The sequence below is a fragment of the Salminus brasiliensis genome, chromosome 5 (assembly GCF_030463535.1).
Source record: "Salminus brasiliensis chromosome 5, fSalBra1.hap2, whole genome shotgun sequence".
NCBI classification, from domain to species: domain Eukaryota; kingdom Metazoa; phylum Chordata; class Actinopteri; order Characiformes; family Bryconidae; genus Salminus; species Salminus brasiliensis.
Genome location: NC_132882.1, coordinates 604,222 through 624,221, shown reverse-complemented (window position 1 = coordinate 624,221; position 20,000 = coordinate 604,222). Strand labels below are relative to the sequence as shown.

The following is a 20,000-nucleotide window of genomic DNA, read 5'->3' as shown; positions in this document are numbered from 1 at the left end:
CAAAGTTCAGTCACAGGTTTCAGGCTGAAATATCCACACACCCACTTCAATTATTAATTAATTAATTCAGAGCTGCTGAACATTCATAAATGTCCTTTAACTGGCCAAGACAAACACTTCATAACTTCCTGCTAGTGATCATGATGGACTACAGCTGGCAGCATCTCTGAGCCTCATAAAAGGGTTTGATTGACAGCCCTCACTGGACTGACCAACTCACAGTACAAAGGCAACAGCCAATGCAAAGCTCAGAGTGTGGGTAAATCAGGAACGTCTCTTGGAGCTTTTTCTAAACATCTGCAGAGTCTAAGCTCATCAGTTCAGACAGCTGTAGGTGAGAACAGCTTACTGGGAGGTGGAGCCACTTTATCCAGATCTGGAAGAAGAGCCAAACTGCCCCTCAGCTGAGAGGAAACCGGTTCAGATGGTCAGGAACAACCCAAGACCCACCAAGCTGCTGGAACACTGTCTACTGTCAATATATAGCTACATCACCATGGACAGAGAGGATGCCATTCAGAGATGAAGCTCTGTCAGTAAAATCCACAGGTGTCGATCCAAGCTCTGCTACAGTTGCAGCTGAACAACACATTTTATGGCCAGATGATGAAAAGATATTTGGTTAATGTCAAACATCATTTCAAAGCTCAAACTAAAAAAACTCTCCATTTGACTGAGTGTGCTCCAGGATCTAATGAGATGGAAGAGCAGCAGTATTTGCTTCATTGCTGAACCTGATCTCTATGACAATATTGACCATGCAGCCAGTAGAGCAGCTGGTTCACACTCTACAGCCGCTGAGAGACACTGAAGCTACAGAAGATCTATAAATGTGCAAACAGCAGCCAAAACGTTATTTGTTCCTCTAGCAAAGGAGGAAGTCATCAGTCCAACCGCAGAGTTTCAACACAGATGGAGGTTTAGCAAGCCACCAACCAACCCAGAGTTCAGAGAGGAATTAGAAAGGCAGAAAACTAAAATGAGGTGGAAACCAGGAGCTCATGGAGGGCCGTATCACTGCAGTGTGTATCTATCATGTCTGTGGATCTATAAGCAGGAAAGGCAAACCACCACTGTATTCAGAATCACCACTGTTTTAATGGACAGGCAGCACACATTAAGACAGACCTACTGACAGCTAGAACACGGAACAAGCAAATTACCCAAGACAAAGCGATGACCGCTTTAATGGGTTTCCTTTTTTAAACACTGAATAGACTCTGAGTAACATCAACACCATCTCAGTGATGGAGCAGCATCTGGACATTGACTGACTTCTATTGATCTCAGACATCACTGATCATCTAACAGCTCTGATCCAGACCATCTCAACCAGCTGCTAAAGACCTACTATATAGACCTCACACTAGTCTGGAACTGGAGACTAACTGGATTAGGCTGGGATTAAGGGGCCAGGATGAGGGTTAGGATTAGGTTTTGGGTTGAGGTTAATTCTCGTCAGCTAACGGATGCCTGCACTGGCTAGCATTGCCCAGGCTGAGTGATGGAGGTCAGGGAGGATGGTCCTACCCAAATTATAAGGTATTATAGATATTACTTTAACAGATCTTTACCTAAAGTTCTGCTATAGACACTTTTATCAATCAGTAAATTGTTAGATTACTACTACAAATTCATCATACCAGCCATCTATATTCTTATCTGCTCCTTTCTATTCTGGATTCTCAGCCTCTGCTCTGAATTCTGAGGTCTCACCCCTCCAGTTAGTCCAGACTGAACTGTTTATGCAGTAACTGGAGCGAGCTGAAGTTACAGTGGAAATCAAACCTGACTGTGATTGACAGCTGTGTGCTGCTGGTTTACACACAGGTCAACTGTCTTTACACAATATCACAATTTCTTCTGCTGTTGGCATGGCAACAACCAAGATGACAGGTCAGTTGTGTCTTAGTAACCCATATGCGAGAACATTGGTTGGTCCTCAGCTTCACCAGAGTGCTGAGACATGCAGCTTCTTTATATTTCGCCTTTTTTTAAACAACATACACACAAACGGTCATCAATGTGTAATTACACATTAATAATGCATGCCATAACACTAACTACTGTGGTGATGTACTCACTGCTGCAGATGTACACTGCTCAAAAAAATAAAGGGAACACTCAAATAACACATCCTAGATCTGAATGAATGAAATATTCTCATTGAATACTCTGTTCTGTACAAAATCACACAAAAATCATCAATGTAAATCAAGTTTATTAACCAATGGAGGCCTGGATTTGGAGTCACACACAAAATTAAAGTGGAAAAACACACTACAGGCTGATCCAACTTTGATGTAATGTCCTTAAAACAAGTCAAAATGAGTCTCAGTATTGTGTGGCCTCCACGTGCCTGTATGACCTCCCTACAACGGCTGGGCATGCTCCTGATGAGGATCTCCTCCCAGACCTGGACTAAAGCATCCGCCAACTCCTGGACAGTCTGTGGTGCAACGTGACGTTGGTGGATGGAGCGAGACATGATGTCCCAGATGTGCTCAATGGGCGGGCCAGTCCATAGCTTCAATGCCTTCATCTTGCAGGAACTGCTGACACACTCCAGCCACATGAGGTCTAGCATTGCCCTGCATTAGGAGGAACCCAGGACCAACCACACCAGCATATGGTCTCACAAGGGGTCTGAGGATCTCTCTCGGTACCTAATGGCAGTCAGGCTACCTCTGGCGAGCACATGGGGGGCTGTGCGGCCCTCCAAAGAAATGCCAGCCCACACCATTACTGACCCACTGCCAAACCGGTCATGCTGAAGGATGTTGCAGGCAGGTGCACGGTGTTGGGCTGTGAGCACAACGCCCATCTGTGGACGCCAGGCCCTCATACCATCCTCATGGAGTCTGTTTCTAACCGTTTGTGCAGACACATGCACATTTGTGGCCTGCTGGAGGTCATTTTGCAGGGTTCTGGCAGTGCTCCTCCTGTTCCTCCTTGCACAAAGGCGGAGGTAGCGGTCCTGCTGCTGGGTTGTTGCCCACCTACGGCCTCCTCCACGTCTCCTGGTGTACTGGCCTGTCTCCTGGTAGCGCCTCCAGCCTTTTACATTGATGTGCCATCCTGGATGAGCTGCACTACCTGAGCCACTTGTGCGGGTGGTAGAGTCCGTCTCATGCTACCACGAGTGTGAAAGCACCACCAACATTCAAAAGTGATCAAAACATCAGCCAGAAAGCATAGGTACTGAGAAGTGGTCTGTGGTCCCCACCTGCAGAACCAGTCCTTTATTGAGCGTGTCTTGCTAATTGCCAATAATTTCCACCTGTTGTCTATTCCATTTGCACAACAGCATGTGAAATTGGTTGTCAATCAGTGTTGCTTCCTAAGTGGACAGTTTGATTTCACAGAAGTTTGATTTATTTGGAGTTATATTGTGTTGTTAAAGTGTTCCCTTTATTTTTTTGAGCAGTGTATTACAGGAGTTCAGCTCATGTAACAGCCTATCCTCTTTTATTAATGTGTATTTAAAAAAAAAAATGTGTTGGGTAGGTTAATAGTGATGGTTATTGCAGTTATATGAACTACTGAATGTCTTGTTACAGCTAGTGAGATACACTTGTGTAATCTTGGGTCTGATAAATGTGTGTATTCAGATCTGTACTGCTGTAATTCACCTGTAACCGTGTACACATCACCTGTTATTACATATATCATTAACATGTCATTCAAGATTCAAGAGTTTTACTGTCATATGCACAGTAAACAGGCAGTTACACTGTTAAAGTTACATTACTTGCCAATCCTTCACTAATACACAAACTATTAAAACAAGTACAATATACACCCACAGTTAAAGACACATGATTAAACTACAGACATAATTAAAACTACGATCATTAAAAAGCCATAGACGTATAAAGAGGTAGAGATGAACAGGCAGCTTAGCACTGTTACCTTTGCTACATGTGCAAAGAGTGTCGTCATTCTGTGTACTGTGCAGCAGGACAGTAGCAATAAATGTAATGTATGTAGTTCAGCACACACTTCATATAATTGAAGGAAAGATGAATGGACAAATGTACAGAGACATTCTGCTGCTCTACCAGGATGATGAGGATGAAACGAGGGTGGACATTTCAGCAAGACCATGATCCCAAACACTCAGCCAAGGAAACTCTCCACTGGTTTTATAGAAAGAAGATAAAGCTGCTAGAACGGCCCAGCCAATCACCTGCCCTGAATCCACCTTCATAGAAGGAGCCCACAGAACCTTCAGGATCTGAAGAGTGTTTGTGTGGAAGAATGGCCCAAAATCACACCTGAGCAAAGCCTGAGACTAGTTTCTCCATACAGCGTTCAATACTCCCTGTGTCTTTTCTCTTTATTACACAGAACTTAATTGATGGAGGTGTATAGTTTTATTTATTTGCATGTGCAGACTTCATGTCAGCAGCACCTTTAGAAATATATTTACTTAGAAAATTAGTGACGTGTTGAATACTTATTTCACCCGCTGTAGATAGATAGAGAGAGAGAGAGAGAGAGAGAGAGAGAGAGAGGGGAGAGAGAGAGGGGGGGAGTTGATTAATGAATTAGACTACTGAAACAGGCCAGACAATGATAAATTGATGAAGTTCCTCGTTCATCTCAGAAGAGGAGAAGATGATGGGGCAGATTCAGGGTGGAGAGATAAAGATCTGCTCACCCTCTTCACCCTTGTTGAGAGTGTGGGTGGAGTATGTGTGTAATAGGATATCCTGTGTTACAGTACAGCTGCCACATCAAGATTAAGTAGAGCTGAAGGGTTCAGTTCTGTTGGATGGTTAAACGACCTCTGCACTGTGATCATCTTAATCTCAATTTAAAATCACCACTTCCTCCTGATCGGACAGACAGTCAGACAGGCCAGGCCCATTATTCACTTGTTCTTAATGGAATTCTACATTCCACCTCAAACACCTTACATTCATCATTTTCTGCATCATTCTTGAGGAATAGAGAATTCCAATAACAATTTATTTGATAAGGATCCAAACTACAGTAAAAAGACAAATCAACAACATAAGAAGACATTAAAACCTAAGACCCCCAGTGAGCCATAGACAGTCAGTCAGACATCCAGTGGTAAATTTAAACCATCAGCTGGGCCTTAAAACAGCATCTTCATCATGTTGCTCCACTGCCTGTAATACAGATTATGGGAGAATTGGCATTTTTGTGTAATCCACATTTACTCCACTGCAGCAAATACAGATCATGCTTTGAGCGCCCCCTCATGGTCAGCTGTACACATGCATTTCTGGACAGTGTGAGAGCTGCAGAAGCTTGATCTGAAGGTGGAGCAGCATGTGGGCTGAGGTGGTAGAGTAATACTACAGTATTTTACACTAATATTGATATTGATAACAGGGTTGTGGGTTCGATTCCCGGGCTCGGCAAGCTGCCACTGTTGGGCCCTTGAGCAAGGCCCTTTACCCTCTCTGCTCCCCGGGCGCTGGAGTTGGCTGCCCACACATTTCACTGTACAGTCCACACTGTACAGTGACAAATACGTGCACCTTTACTAATATGACTCTATGGGTTCTGCAGCGTTACACAGCAGTTCTGGAGAGAGGTTCTCCTCCTGCAGCTCTACCATTTCCAATTCTTCAGAAATTTAAGAAACTGATAGAAAAATTGCAAACAGCTGCAGCTGAACCTGTCCACACCTCCACACATCTACAGAGATGATCCTCTCCCTCATGTGTGATTGACGAGTGACTTTGGTAAGAGAGAAGAAATAGAACACTGGCCTATTTACATTCTCTAGAGACATAACTAAGAGAGAGAGAGAGATAGAGAGATAGAGAGAGAGATAGAGATAGAGAGAGAGAGAGAGAGAGAGAGAGAGAGAGAGAGCAGAGGACATTCAACACATAAGCACAAAAAACACCAACACCAGCCTCCAGTGTTTCCTCTGGAACAGGAAGCATCACAGCATTTAAACCCCACTAACATCTTACTGAGTCCAGTCTTACATCTGCTTCATTTTACACTGTAACACCAACCAAAAGTGGAGGATCCACCAGAAAGTACCTTCACCAAATCAAAGGTTAAACTCCAGATACCAGATATCCAACATATTGTCACTGTCACTCAAAAACCCTGTATTTCCAAACAGCTTTACAGGGGAAATTTACATTTTTGAGCATTTCTATTGGTCCATTCATCATGAAATTCTGCAAAAAAAAATGAGATACAGGGTTTATGTGTGACAGTGACAATATATAAATGTCTGGTACCAAAAGCAGGTCAAACTGCAGAGCATCTCTTTCTGAGTGCTGGTGTTAAAGACACCAGGGATTGGTCAGGGCTGAGAGGGCGGGGGGGGGGGGGGCAGCCTGAGCTGGCTAAAGAGGTGTGATTTCTCCAAGCTGAGCTGAGCTCACATTGGAATACCAAATGTGTCTTGTGCACCACCCTGTACAGTGACAAGATCAAACTACAGTGTATGACAAAAGTGAGTACACCCCTCACAGTTCTGCAGATATGTAAGTATATCTTTTCATGGGACAACACTGACAAAATGACACTTTGACACAATGAAAAGTCGTCTGTGTGCAGCTTATATACCAGTGTACATTTATTCTTCCCTCAAAATAACTCAATATACAGACATTAATGACTAAACCACTGTAGTATATTCATTGGCTTTGCAGATGTTCATAGGCCTGAAGGAATGGTATGGAGTTGAGAAGTGATATGGTAAGCCACACAGGATAGAGGTAGAAAGGGGCCCCGTTTCTTGACCAAATATACACAAATTGAACAGACATAAGATGCTGTTTAGATTTGGACATCCCTTTGGGCAGACGTGTCAGTGCTTTAAACGCTGTCCAGATGTGGCCATGGACCACTTAGGTAATGGGGGAGCTAATGACTGTTCCCTATGGATGAAATGTAAACATTCCATATATGGCAACATTCCAACAGAATGTGACGTGAAATAGGGTATAAAAACTCAAGGTATTCCTAAGTCGGAGAGAGAGACCGAGGGGCACCCAGAATTGGCAGACTCTCTCCACACTGTTCTTTCGATTGAAATAAAATATATTATTGTTACAACTAAAGACGGTGGTTACAGACTCTCCTTTTTGAATAACAAGTCCATCTCCAGAGGAAGACGAACCGAGACGACACCACCAGCAACAAAAGTGAGTACACCCCTAAGAGACTACACCCCTAAATGTCCAAATTGAGCACTGCTTGTCTTTTTTTACTTCAAAATGTCATGTGACTCGTTAGTGTTACTGGGTCTCAGGTGTGCACAGGGAGCAGGTGAGTTCAGTTTTGTAGTACAGCTCTCACACTCTCTCATACTGGTCACTGAAAGTTCCAACATGGCACCTCATGGCAAAGAACTCTCTGAGGATCTTAAAAGACGAATTGTTGCGCTACATGAAGATGGCCAACACCCTGAAACTGAGCTGCAGCACAGTGGCCAGGATCATCCAGCGTTTTAAAAGAGCAGCGTCCACTCAGAACAGACCTCGCGTTGGTCGTCCAGAAGGAAGCCTCTTCTGAAGTCTGCACACAAGAAAGCCCGCAAACAGTTTGCTGAAGACATGTCAACAAAGGACATGGATTACTGGAACCATGTCCTATAGTCTGATGAGACCAAGATTCATTTGTTTGGTTCAGATGGTCTTAAGCATGTGTGGCGGCAATTAGGTGAGGAGTACAAAGATAAGTGTGTCATGCCTACAGTCAAGCATGGTGGTGGGAATGCCATCAGTAATGCCACCTATTAACTGACTATTTAAATTAGCATATAAGAAAACTAAATTTCAGGCATTTTTGAGATTCTGCAGCAACAAAATTCCAACAAACAGACTTCAGGTATTGGCTGGACACTCTGTTTTTAGCACAGTTCTGGGGTCAGTTAAATGTATATTTCCTTTAGCTAGTTTATGCCACAGCTGTGCAGCTCAAGGTGGATCTAAATGGTGTGACACAGAACAGCTACATTAAAAGATAAGTACAAAATAATTCTGCTGCAGCAGTGTGAGTGTGACTCTCCACCCTCGACAGTGTGTTATGTCAAAGACAGTAGGTGACACTTTAGGAGTATTTCCTTTTTAGCTGAAATAGACACTGATCAGACTCTCAGTCACATCTCAACAGTTGCTGACACCAGTCTGGAACTGGAGACTAACTGGATTAGACTGAGACTAAGGGGCCAGGGTGAGGGTTAGGTTTAGGGTTAGGGTTAGGTTGTGGGTTGAGGTTGAGGTTGAGGTTAAGGTTAAGGTTAAGGTTAAGGTTAAGGTTAGGATTAGGATTAGGATTAGGGTTAGGGTTGAGGTTAGGGTTAGGATTAGGATCAGGGTTAGGATTAGGGTGTGGGTTAGGCTGGGTGAGGATATTAAGTCTACTTGTATCAGATGAACAGTAAATCTACTGAATGTCAGTAAATCATCAGCAGATCATCTTCAGGATCTTTACCTCAGTGAGTTCAGGTTCTTCACTGCTGCTGCTGCACTGATCTGCTGTGTGACTCATCCTCTGTTAAGAGTTATTAATCATCTACAAAGGAGGATGGTGTATGTTCTGAATATCTCTGAAACCAGGTTTATAGGGAATCAGAAGAGCAGGGGTTATAAGTATAAGGGCTACCTGAGCATGGAGACTGAATCGGAATGACAGCTCTGGAGAGTTTAATTAATGAAAAGATCAAATGGAAAGATGCAAGCTGACATAAGTGAGAAACAACAGGGAATGTTGTGCATTTGCTGAAAGCACCAAGCATTTATGGCCTGACCAGGAAACCTCATACTCTTTCCTGGCCTCTTGTATGGTGTGACAGGGTCATGATTTCAGTGAAACATAGAATGTCCATCAGTCTGGGTCAGAGTGTCAGACAGAGCTAGTGAATATAACACTGAGAACTTACAATGTAAGGGTCAAGGATTTAGAGCATGGCCTGTCCATTTATACCCCAAAGAAAGGCAGACATAGCAGTGGGATGAAGCTTCCACACTGTCCGAAATTCAGCAATTAAAATAAAGCAAAACTAAAGCTTAATAGTGCAAGCATATGAGAAAAATAATGGATCTAGCAAAAAGCCCATCTTGTTGTCAAGTCAAGAGGCTTTTCTTGTCATTTCAGTGCTGTGCTACATTTCAGTGCTGTGCTACAAGTAGAGGCCACTAATAGCTCTTTATGCATAATGGAGGGTACTACTGCCAGTTCTTGAGGACCTACCTACTTGTAAGGAACATGTAGCTCTACAGGGAACTGGAGAAATGTCTTTTTTTCATTCAGATAACAATTAGACCAAGGATGTTTGGCCATTCAGGTTGTTTCCAAAGGCTTTGGGTCTACTGGGTGATAAAACTCTTCCCACTCACTAACTTGCACCCCTGGATTGCAGACTGGATATCCAACAAATAACCTGTTTTTTGGTGGACCAAATGTTTAATTCCTTATGAATGGAATAGTCTCTAACATGCTTTACAAATTGATGAGCACATTTCTTCAGAAACTCTCCACAACCTTCTCCAGAAGCCTTTAAAAAATCTGTGTATACTCCTCTGAGATTCACCTTCAAAACCCGGTAAAGCTTCAGTAAAGCTTTATAACATTTATTACAGCCATAGAGGTTCTGCAATCCTTTCTGGAACCTAGTTCTCAGTATTGGCCTCAGGGACACTGCACGGTGGAGAGGGGGGACTGTAAGTGACAGTAATGTCTGAATTGAGTGTTTTGAGTTGTGGGGCCCAGTGTAATGCATTTTTATGGGGTTCAAAATCCTTGGAAGTGCCTCTAATTGGCCCTTAACATACCACACACTGATTACACACAGACAATACTCAGGCCAGAGTGTACTCATGTTTTCAGAGCTCCATGTGTTGCTACTGCCCAGAATGTACTGACAGACAGGGGAAGTGCCTAGGTTCTCAGTTCAGAATGGGGCACATACTGTCATACTGTGGTATTTACCCGTGGAATTATTCCTCTGGGTAACTGTTTGGGTTTGCAACGCAGACTTACACTAGAAGCCAATGGCTAAAGAGTCGAACTGTGGATGTAACTATTGGTCTCAGACAGAAGTAGGGCACAAAGATCCCAGGAAAACACTGGTGGCTAGAGACAAGGTCATTATCAGAAGTAATGATTTTTACACTGATCTAATGTAAACCCTTAAGGTCTGAGTAGGAGATTTAGGTGAACCTAATAATAAAGCTGCAGGAGAATCAGCAGGAACGAAACTCATTAACAGTCAGTTATTGGATTTAATATTCCAGCAAAAGAATAAACGTGGCTGTTCTGGGGTTATAAACGTGTTATTGTCTGTTGACTCTTAATACAAGTTGCTTACAGTTTCACAGTAGTTCTGTTTTCTGTCCTTTTGTTTGTAATTGCAATTTACGATTCTGTGATTTTATTAGAGCTTTTTAATCTTTTTATGATCTAAATAAAAATGTTAATTTAACAGAACCATACCCGGGTGGGGTATAACTATAAATAAATATTAATATTAATATTAATATAAATAATACAAATATGTTAACTGGAGGGAATTGAAGGGCAGTGCAGTTGCTAGCTATTGTGAACATAAAGAGATGAGAGGTCACTTATCTTGCCTGTAATGCCATGATAATAGAATACATTAACAAATCATATCTTCTTTTGGTTTCATCCATCTTCTCTACAAAAATCCTGATATTGTGTGGTCTAAGTGTTCTGTTGTTTCAGTTCTCAGTTTTTTTTTTAAAGACAGAACAGCAAGCAGTCTTTTATTTCTATATTTTGAGATGTTTGAGCCTCCAGGGCTGCCAAAACTATAACACACTGTGCGTGAAGCTCTTATAAAACACCCTGAGCACCCCTTTAATTTTAGGTTTGGATCTTCTACAGTACATTTAAACTTCAGATAATGGTGACACACTGACTTTCTCCACTTGGTAAAACATATAACACAACTGAGTAGATTTTAGATGTACTATAACTTCCAATTCCAAGATCATGTTCATGCCAACATACTGTACCAGTTTCTACAGAAGTAGACGACCTGTAACTGTACAGCAAACAATGCAAATATAATACATTAATGCAAATAATGCATTCTAAATAGTTCTAAAAAAAATATAATTAAATTAATTTTGACACAACAGACCTCCAATAAAAAAAAACCATAAAGAAGTTTGATACAGAGTGAAGAGATCAATCAGAAATCAGGAAAGAACTTCATAAACCCCTGTTTTGGGATCCTTACCAATGTTTTATTAAGATTAAAGCTTTCTTCTGTCTGTTATTAGTGATATTACATTCTGTCTGAAGAAATAATAGGATAATAAAATTTGTTTTGAAAAATAGTTTTAGAAATGAGATGAAGGATGAGCAGTTAAAAACACGTATCTGACCTGAGACAGAGTAAAATTACCCAGTATTTTAACTAACACTTCTAACATCCACAGCTGCCACTTTTCCTGACACCATTTGGGTCTTCTCACAGACTAAAATAGACGGTTAAATACAGAATCTGCGCTGGCTGGAAATGGCTACAGGAGGTGCATGCTATATTTTGCTCAATAATGTTTTACCTCCCAGCGGAGCAAAACTCAGTTCAGCGACTTTAAATCCTCATCTGATTTTAATCACCAAACATTTCTGCCCGTTTGCTCTACCTGCTGATCATTAGAAACACCTGTGTCAGCTGACCCGTACAGAACTCTGATGCATGACAATACATAGATTTTAAATATTTACAGATATTCTCTTAATGAAGAATAATGGTATATTTCAGACATACTGTATATGTGTAACACACACAGGTAGGCACCTATGACTGAAAATCATCTGTTTTACAAAAACCTTGTATCTCCTAAACAGCAATTGGAGAAAGTAATTGGCAAAACAGGAGGAAGACAAACCAACATACAAAGGATTTGTGAAGTTTTGAGTGTTTGAGTAATTTAGAGCATTTCAGAACTATTCACACAGTGTACAGAGCAGCTCCAGGGCTCAAACCATGGAGAAAACTGAAAACAGTCAAAAATGGAGATACATGTTTTTCATTGGACAGCACAGATATATAATATAATACAAAATGTTTTATACATATTTATTTCATATGTAATATCATTGATAAGTATGTGCATATGTATCTATCTATATAATATGTAATACCTATATATTACACACACACACACACACACACATGGCCAGTAATCAGATTTCTGCATGGACACACTGTATATCCTGTGCTTTATGATGCCTCATGTGAGAGTGCATTAAGAAGAATTAAGAAGAGCGCCCCCTTTTGGGACTTCTATACTATATCACTAACAGCTGGGAAAGGATGCTTTAGGCTGTCGGTGTAGAACAGACTGAGCAGGTCCTACTTCAGTGCCAGGACTTTGTACTGTGTGTGTGTGTTCTCAAGGTCTTTCCCACTTTTATTGCCCCTCCAGTGGGACCAGAAGAAAGGTCTAGATGAGCAGGGCATTTCTCAGGACTGCAGTACCGACCCTCCCCAAACAGAACACTAGAATCTCCAGAACACACCACTATGTCCTGCCTTCTTCTCTGCTCTCTCTCACATTACCTTCCCTCTCTCGCTCTATGTAGGACAGAGTATGGATATAGATATTTTCAGTGAATGGGTCCCCAGAAAATTTAATTGGAGAACTTCCAAGGAACAGATTGTCCCACTTTTGTGCCCCATAAAAAAAAGTAGAACGGCCAAGTCCTGTCCTCTCCCCTTCTCTCTCTCGCTCACACTCTCTCTCGCTCGCTCACTCGCTCAGTCTTGCTCGCTCTCTCTCACTCTTTATGCCAATCATTTCATTCAAAAGAAAACATGAAATTAGACCCAAAAATGGTGTTTCTGCCTAAAAGCCCAAAACAGAAACATAGGAAGTGTGTTAATATTACCTTCCTGCGTCACTAGGTGGTACTGTCCACCTCCACACACTGGTACAGTCCAAACCACCCTAAAACTGGTGGACCACAGTGGTTTGGTTCAATCACAATACCTGCTGCAAACACAATGGACCAGTCCGGCTCAACCCTACAGGTAAACCTGGAATGGAATAACCTGGTTCCTCCAGGCATTCAGAGCTAACTCAGAGAAAACCATTTAACCCAGCACCAGCACCAGCACCAGAACATCCCCCCCCCCAATGGGCTTTAGGCCTGTAATAATGCAAATGTGCAGCGTCAGGTACCATCAAACTTCTTACTCATCTAATACACTCTTAATGAAAGGCTTATACTAGCTCACACTCGTTTGTCTGCACACACACTCACACACTCACACACACACACACTCACAGCTTAAAGGGAGGACAGAGGTCCAATTAGTTTTGGACTGCACCAGACGTGACTTCCAATAACAAGCAGAATGCAGAGAATGCTTTAAATGCAAACCACCATCAAGCTCTACTCCCACAGGCTTCTGCAGAACATCTCCGCCCCATACTAAATCCACCGATCCACTTCAGTTACCAATCAACAGAACTGTAACCTGAGACGGGTCGTTCTGTACTGAACTGGAGAACTTACTCAATCTGTAGAAGAACATCATCAAGACATTCATAAATGGAGAAGGACTAACAACATTCTGATGATGCCAAAAAGAAGCGTTCCACCCTGAAGAATGGGTTCTGTGATTGTTCTTCAGTGAAGCCAAGGGTTCTGTGTAGAACAGTGAGAACTCAAATATCCAACTACACGTTTTAATGGTTCTTTGTATGGATTCTGTTCTTCCTCATGATAGAAGAACACTTGTATGACTCTATATAACACCACACATACACACTGCTTACTGTGTAGAGGAACCACCCATGGTTCCCTGGAGGGTTCTTTTCTGTAATGAATGTTGATATGAATCACACATCAGGACAACTTTCCTACATAAGACAATAACTCTAACTTAAGAATTATTTAATTAAGGCAGTGGTTCTGTACAGAACAATACCAAAATTCTTTTAAAATGGTTTATATTTATATATTTATAAAACACCCACAAATGATCAAAGAACCATTTTTAGTAATATGTATAACCCCTTTTTTTCTGATTATAAAATACGAAGAAAAGCAGAAAGAATTCATAATACACATTTCTATCCCAATTTAACCATGAGTTCCGGACCAGAACCTTTTAGGAAGGTCTAATTTTAAGAGTGTACAGAACTTGATTCTACGGGTGAAGAAGCAGCAGCCTGTAAATAAATCAGACTGAAAAAGAAAATCATTTGTTTAAAAGTTAAAAAGTCATTTATAATCTAATATTATCATTTTAATCTGTTGGATTTTCCACGTTGGTCATTAGACAGGTCTCAGCAGATCACTGACTGTATTTAATAAACAAGCCCTTCAGACGTCAGCGCAGAGAGCCCAGTAATAAAGGATGAATCCGTTCTAAAGCTGATGGGATTACCAGGTTTAACTAATCCAAGCAGAGCTGGCCATCTGCCAAATCACACAAACAATTTTAATTATGCCCAAATGCTTATTTTAAAAGATCAGAGCTGGAGATTTAATATCCTAATAAGACACAGTCAGAACTGCTTACTAAACAGTTTGCAGAGGCTCCACAGAGTGATTACGCAACACTACATTACTGAAGTACTGCATGCAGTGGGTTACGACCCCTGATCAGATCGCTGCTTCTACCTGCTGCAAGGACTGGCCACTCAGGGGCGATGGCGTCTCAGTGGTGAGAGTTCTGGATCATTGCTCACAGGAATGCTCTCAATCAGAGGGTTCAGGGTTTAAGGACCTGTTCAGGTGAGCCAGTGACTTGTTTGGAGATCTAAGGATGCTGTAGCATGGCTGGACCTGCGCTCTGACCTGAAAACTATTTACTCAACACATGGGGGCGCTCTGCACTATGCACTAGCTCAGGGCTCCTCCCCTTTGACAACACCTGAAACTTCCAGAAGGTTTTTCTCCTCCCTCTTCTTCCCCACCTCTGAAAAACGTGCCATTCAGTGGCTTCACTGAAAACTCCTCGTTCTTCTGGTCAGGTTGTCCACAAAGGTCAGTTGTTACACCCACTCTTAAGAAAACCAGCGCTGACCCACCTCACTATAATCATCAGTGCCCATTACAAAGCTCACTCCTCTACCTGAACTCTAAGAGTCCCTCATAGCCCAAAGCACTATACACAATATGTCCAAATGTTTGTGGACACCACTTCTAATGAATGCATAATTTAAGCTGCACTCATTGCTGACAAAGATGTGCAAATGCACACACACAGCTTGTCTAGTTTGTGTAAAGAAGTACTGCCAATAGAATAGGACTCTCTGGAGCAGAGGTGGGGATGATGAGTTGGGGATGATGAGGTGGGGTGGAGATCATCATCCAATATCCTGACCTAACACACTTGTGGCTGAATGCAATCAAATCCTCACAGAAATGCTCTGCCCCAAAATCTAGTAGAAAGTCTTCTTCTCTGGACAGTAGAGACAGTTACTCCAACAGAAGCAGGATCAACTCTTTTTAATACCCTTAATTTTAGAAGAAACAATGAATAGGTGTCCCAATACTTATGTCAATATAGTGTACACTTAGAAAGCACATAAATGTGTATTTGCATTTATTTGCTTGAACTGGCACTAAATTGTTTTGATCTGAACTTCAGGGTGTGGATGGATGATGATGTAGAGGAATGATGTGTGTGTAGTTGGGGATGTTCATGGGCTCTTTCAGGTCCTATAGAAGATGATATATAAATATCACTTATTGCCCTTATTATTATTAATCTACCCAACACTGGCTATTAGTCATTCAGTTAATGAAGCTTAATGCTTCCACTAATGAAACTGGCTTCTCAGAGATGTCGCCTCCTGTCCACCTCAAATAGCCAATAATCCAGATTGTGCTGATTTACTGAATCCAAACACAGCCAATAAACCCTTCCATATATACACCGGTTTAATACACGCTCTACTCAAGCCTGTATTATTCATCAACTCAAACGGCTTTAAACTGCCTTAAAGAGAATAAAAAAACCCAGGGCAGTGTTCTCCCAAAATCCCAGCTACTGCTAAAGCTAAACACTTTTCTAAATACAGACTGCGGTGAATCAGGATGTACAGCCAAATACTTTACAATAATACAGCACCTTTATGGGCCATTACAGACCACAGACAACTGCATCACTCCTGTCTCCAGAGGTATTCCAGGTGATCCTCTGAATTAGCTCTAAAGCAGCAGGGATCATCATCCCACCTACAGCCCTCCACAACCATCACTGGAACAGGAAATGAAAATATCATTTAAAATATCACCAGATAATCAATATCATATATCATTTAGAGAACATGCTGACTGTACTGCATGGAGATCATGTCATGTTGATAACGTCATGTGTGTTTTGTATCTGGTATGGTGAATCAGGGGTGCCCAAATCCCAGTCCTGGAGATCACCCACCCTCAGAGTTCAGCTCCAACCCTAATCCAACACCTGACGCAGGTAATCAAAGCCTTCCAGAAAATCTGAATATTACATACTGTCACGTTTGGGAGGGACTGAGGGAGAGAGGCAGGCGTAAGAGCAGGAGAAGGCTTTAATTAGAAAAAGTCCGAGCAGGGGAACCAGAGTCCGAGCAGGGGAACCAGAGCCCCAGCAGGGGAACCAGAGTCCGAGCAGGGGAACCAGAGTCCGAGCAGGGGAACCAGAGCCCCAGCAGGGGAACCAGAGTCCGAGCAGGGGAACCAGAGCCCCAGCAGGGGAACCAGAGCATGAGCAGGGGAACCAGAGTCCGAGCAGGGGAACTAGAGTCCGAGCAGGGGAACCAGAGTCCGAGCAGGGGAACCAGAGCCCCAGCAGGGGAACCAGAGTCCGAGCAGGGGAACCAGAGCCCCAGCAGGGGAACCAGAGCATGAGCAGGGGAACCAGAGTCCGAGCAGGGGAACCAGAGCCCCAGCAGGGGAACCAGAGTCCGAGCAGGGGAACCAGAGTCCGAGCAGGGGAACCAGAGCCCCAGCAGGGGAACCAGAGTCCGAGCAGGGGAACCAGAGCCCCAGCAGGGGAACCAGAGTCCGAGCAGGGGAACTAGAGTCCGAGCAGGGGAACCAGAGCCCGAGCAGGGCACATGCACAGAACCAGACACGGCACACTGAAACAAAGAAACTACATACACACAGACCAACAAGGAACACCTGAGACTAACGAGAGGACAGGGCTACAAAGGTGGCACAGGTGGGAACACTAACGGCAAGGCGGGGCTAAGGTGGAGTTAAAGAACAAACACAAACAGAGCCATGTGCTAAAGAGAACATGGGGGGAACCTAAACAAAATGACAGAAGGGTACAAACAGGACAAAAGTGTGACAGGTACAGGTGTGTTGTACCTAAAATCTCTAAAATAAAATCTAAATGATCACATTGTTCTTCTATAGCTGTGTGATATCGTCTGAATTCCAGAAAAGCATGTTGTTTTACTGGCAGGGAGTCATGTGACTCATATCCCTAAACAAAGTTATGAATGAATAAACGAATGAAAGACAGGGGAGACAAAAGATCTGTACAGGAATGATTACCTGTTCAGCACTGTCGCTGACAGAGCAGGTGACGATTCAGGTGTGGCAGGTCTACAACACTCCCACATCCTATCATCAGTAGATCTACTTCTATACAGTCTGAAGACCAAACCCATAAAGCAAGCTGTGTTAGGCACTATTTTAATAGCAATAACGCTCTAAATGTAGGTATTGTGATATACACTGAGGAGGCGGAGCTACAGTCTCTCATTAGGGTGAATATTAATAACGCTCTAAATGTAGGTATTGTGATATACACAGAGGAGGCGGAGCTACAGTCTCTCATTAGGGTGGATATTAATAACGCTCTAAATGTAGGTATTGTGATATACACAGAGGAGGCGGAGCTACAGTCTCTCATTAGGGTGAATATTAATAACGCTCTAAATGTAGGTATTGTGATATACACTGAGGAGGCGGAGCTACAGTCTCTCATTAGGGTGGATATTAATAACGCTCTAAATGTAGGTATTGTGATATACACTGAGGAGGCGGAGCTACAGACTCTCATTAGGGTGGATATTAATAACGCTCTAAATGTAGGTATTGTGATATACACTGAGGAGGCGGAGCTACAGTCTCTCATTAGGGTGAATATTAATAACGCTCTAAATGTAGGTATTATAATATACACTGAGGAGGCGGAGCTACAGTCTCTCATTAGGGTGAATATTAATAACGCTCTAAATGTAGGTATTGTGATATACACTGAGGAGGAGCTACAGTCTCTCATTAGGGTGAATATTAATAACGCTCTAAATGTAGGTATTGTGATATACACTGAGGAGGCGGAGCTACAGTCTCTCATTAGGGTGAATATTAATAACGCTCTAAATGTAGGTATTGTGATATACACTGACGAGGAGGAGCTACAGTCTCTCATTAGGGTGAATATTAATAACGCTCTAAATGTAGGTATTGTGATATACACTGAGGAGGCGGAGCTACAGTCTCTCATTAGGGTGAATATTGAGTGTGTCCAGTTTGTTGGTCAGCATGTGGGCAGACTGATCTGTATTTGGTCAGTGTTAAAATAAGGCAGGTTGAGGTTCTACAGAAGCCACAGAAATGAACATTTACTGCATTCAGCTGAGGCTCTTCTCCAGAGCACCATACAGGGTTACTGGTATTACAGAGGAGGGCCAGCGCAGTGTTAGGAGTCTGGCTCAAGGACTCTTATTGGTGTAGCACAGCACAGTCACCCAGACCGGGAATCGAACCCCTGCCTCCTACATGGTGTAATAGCTCACTGGCAGGTAGTGGGGTTATCTGTTGCACCACACTAACCACAAATGTAGAACTTATGCTACTGGCACAATGTACAGCCCTCAAACCCGGGATTACTGTATTACTTTGAGATGGTGTGAGAAAAGTGGATACTGCCCAGTCCTGGTTGTGAAGCCTGGAGAGGCTGGTTTACAACTGTTACTGAATATTAAGCTTTAAGATGAATGGAAAGTAATTAAGGGGTTAACGGGTCAGTGGTGGGACAGTGGTGGTCCTTTCCCTCTGGTACTGTAAGTATCAGTGCTCCACTTTTAAATACAATTGTTCTTCAAAGGGTCTTCAGTAAAAGCAGTGGTTCCATACAGAACCATCATGGCTTACTGAACTACTGAAATGGTTCTTTGCCTGGTTAAAAGGTTCTTCCTTTGTATCTTTTGTAGAACCAAGAATGTCAGTTAACCCTTTTAAGTACTATAAAGAACCCCTCTTTGCCCGGAGTGTAGAAGACAACCGTACTACAGGTGGTTTACTTAGTGAGATGTCTGTGAGTGTAAAGAACCTCTTCTGATGTTTGAGGAACTTCTACACAATGTAAACTTCTAAATATTCAAATATTAATAAAGTATATATCCTAGAACCACACGGTGGTGGAGAACCCTTTGGAAAGCAGTGTAGGAGCTGAGAATCAGAATCTACTAAACACCTCCTCCATCCTGACATGCTGTAATGGATGTTCTCTGCATACTGTGACCTACCTACAGTCTCCAAGGACCACACACACACATACACACCAGGTAAACCCCCCAACATCACCACTACCCTTACACACCAACATACACACTAAACAGAAAACACACACTGGGTAAAATCCCCACCCCCTCCCCCTGAGCGAGACCTTCACACTGAACAGTGCACTGCAGTATACTGACGAGCTCATTCATCTGACCTGAAAGTTACTGTTTAGGAGATACAAGGGTTTTGTCTGACTGAAGGGTGTATTTAAACTTTTGTCCACAAACATAGTGTATATGAATGTACTGTGTGTATATATACGTATGTTCTACATGTTCTTCAAGTACACTACTCTGTACCGACTGTTATTAGTAAATATATAAAAGTTTACATCTATATATATATATGATATAAATAAATATATGTATACATAATATATATACGTAATATAGATATACATGATGAAATATACATCACACTCTTTAGATGTATATACAGTATATATCCTCAGAGTTGGACCATATATTTCTAGGTTAGGTCTGATT

At 42.4% G+C, this 20,000-nt stretch overlaps 1 protein-coding gene across 1 annotated transcript in view; it reads right to left on the bottom strand.

Annotated features, from left to right (window-relative positions):
- The window catches only part of LOC140555800 (SH3 and multiple ankyrin repeat domains protein 1), a 67,159-nt gene that overhangs the window by 45,989 nt on the left and 1,170 nt on the right, over positions 1-20,000 (bottom strand).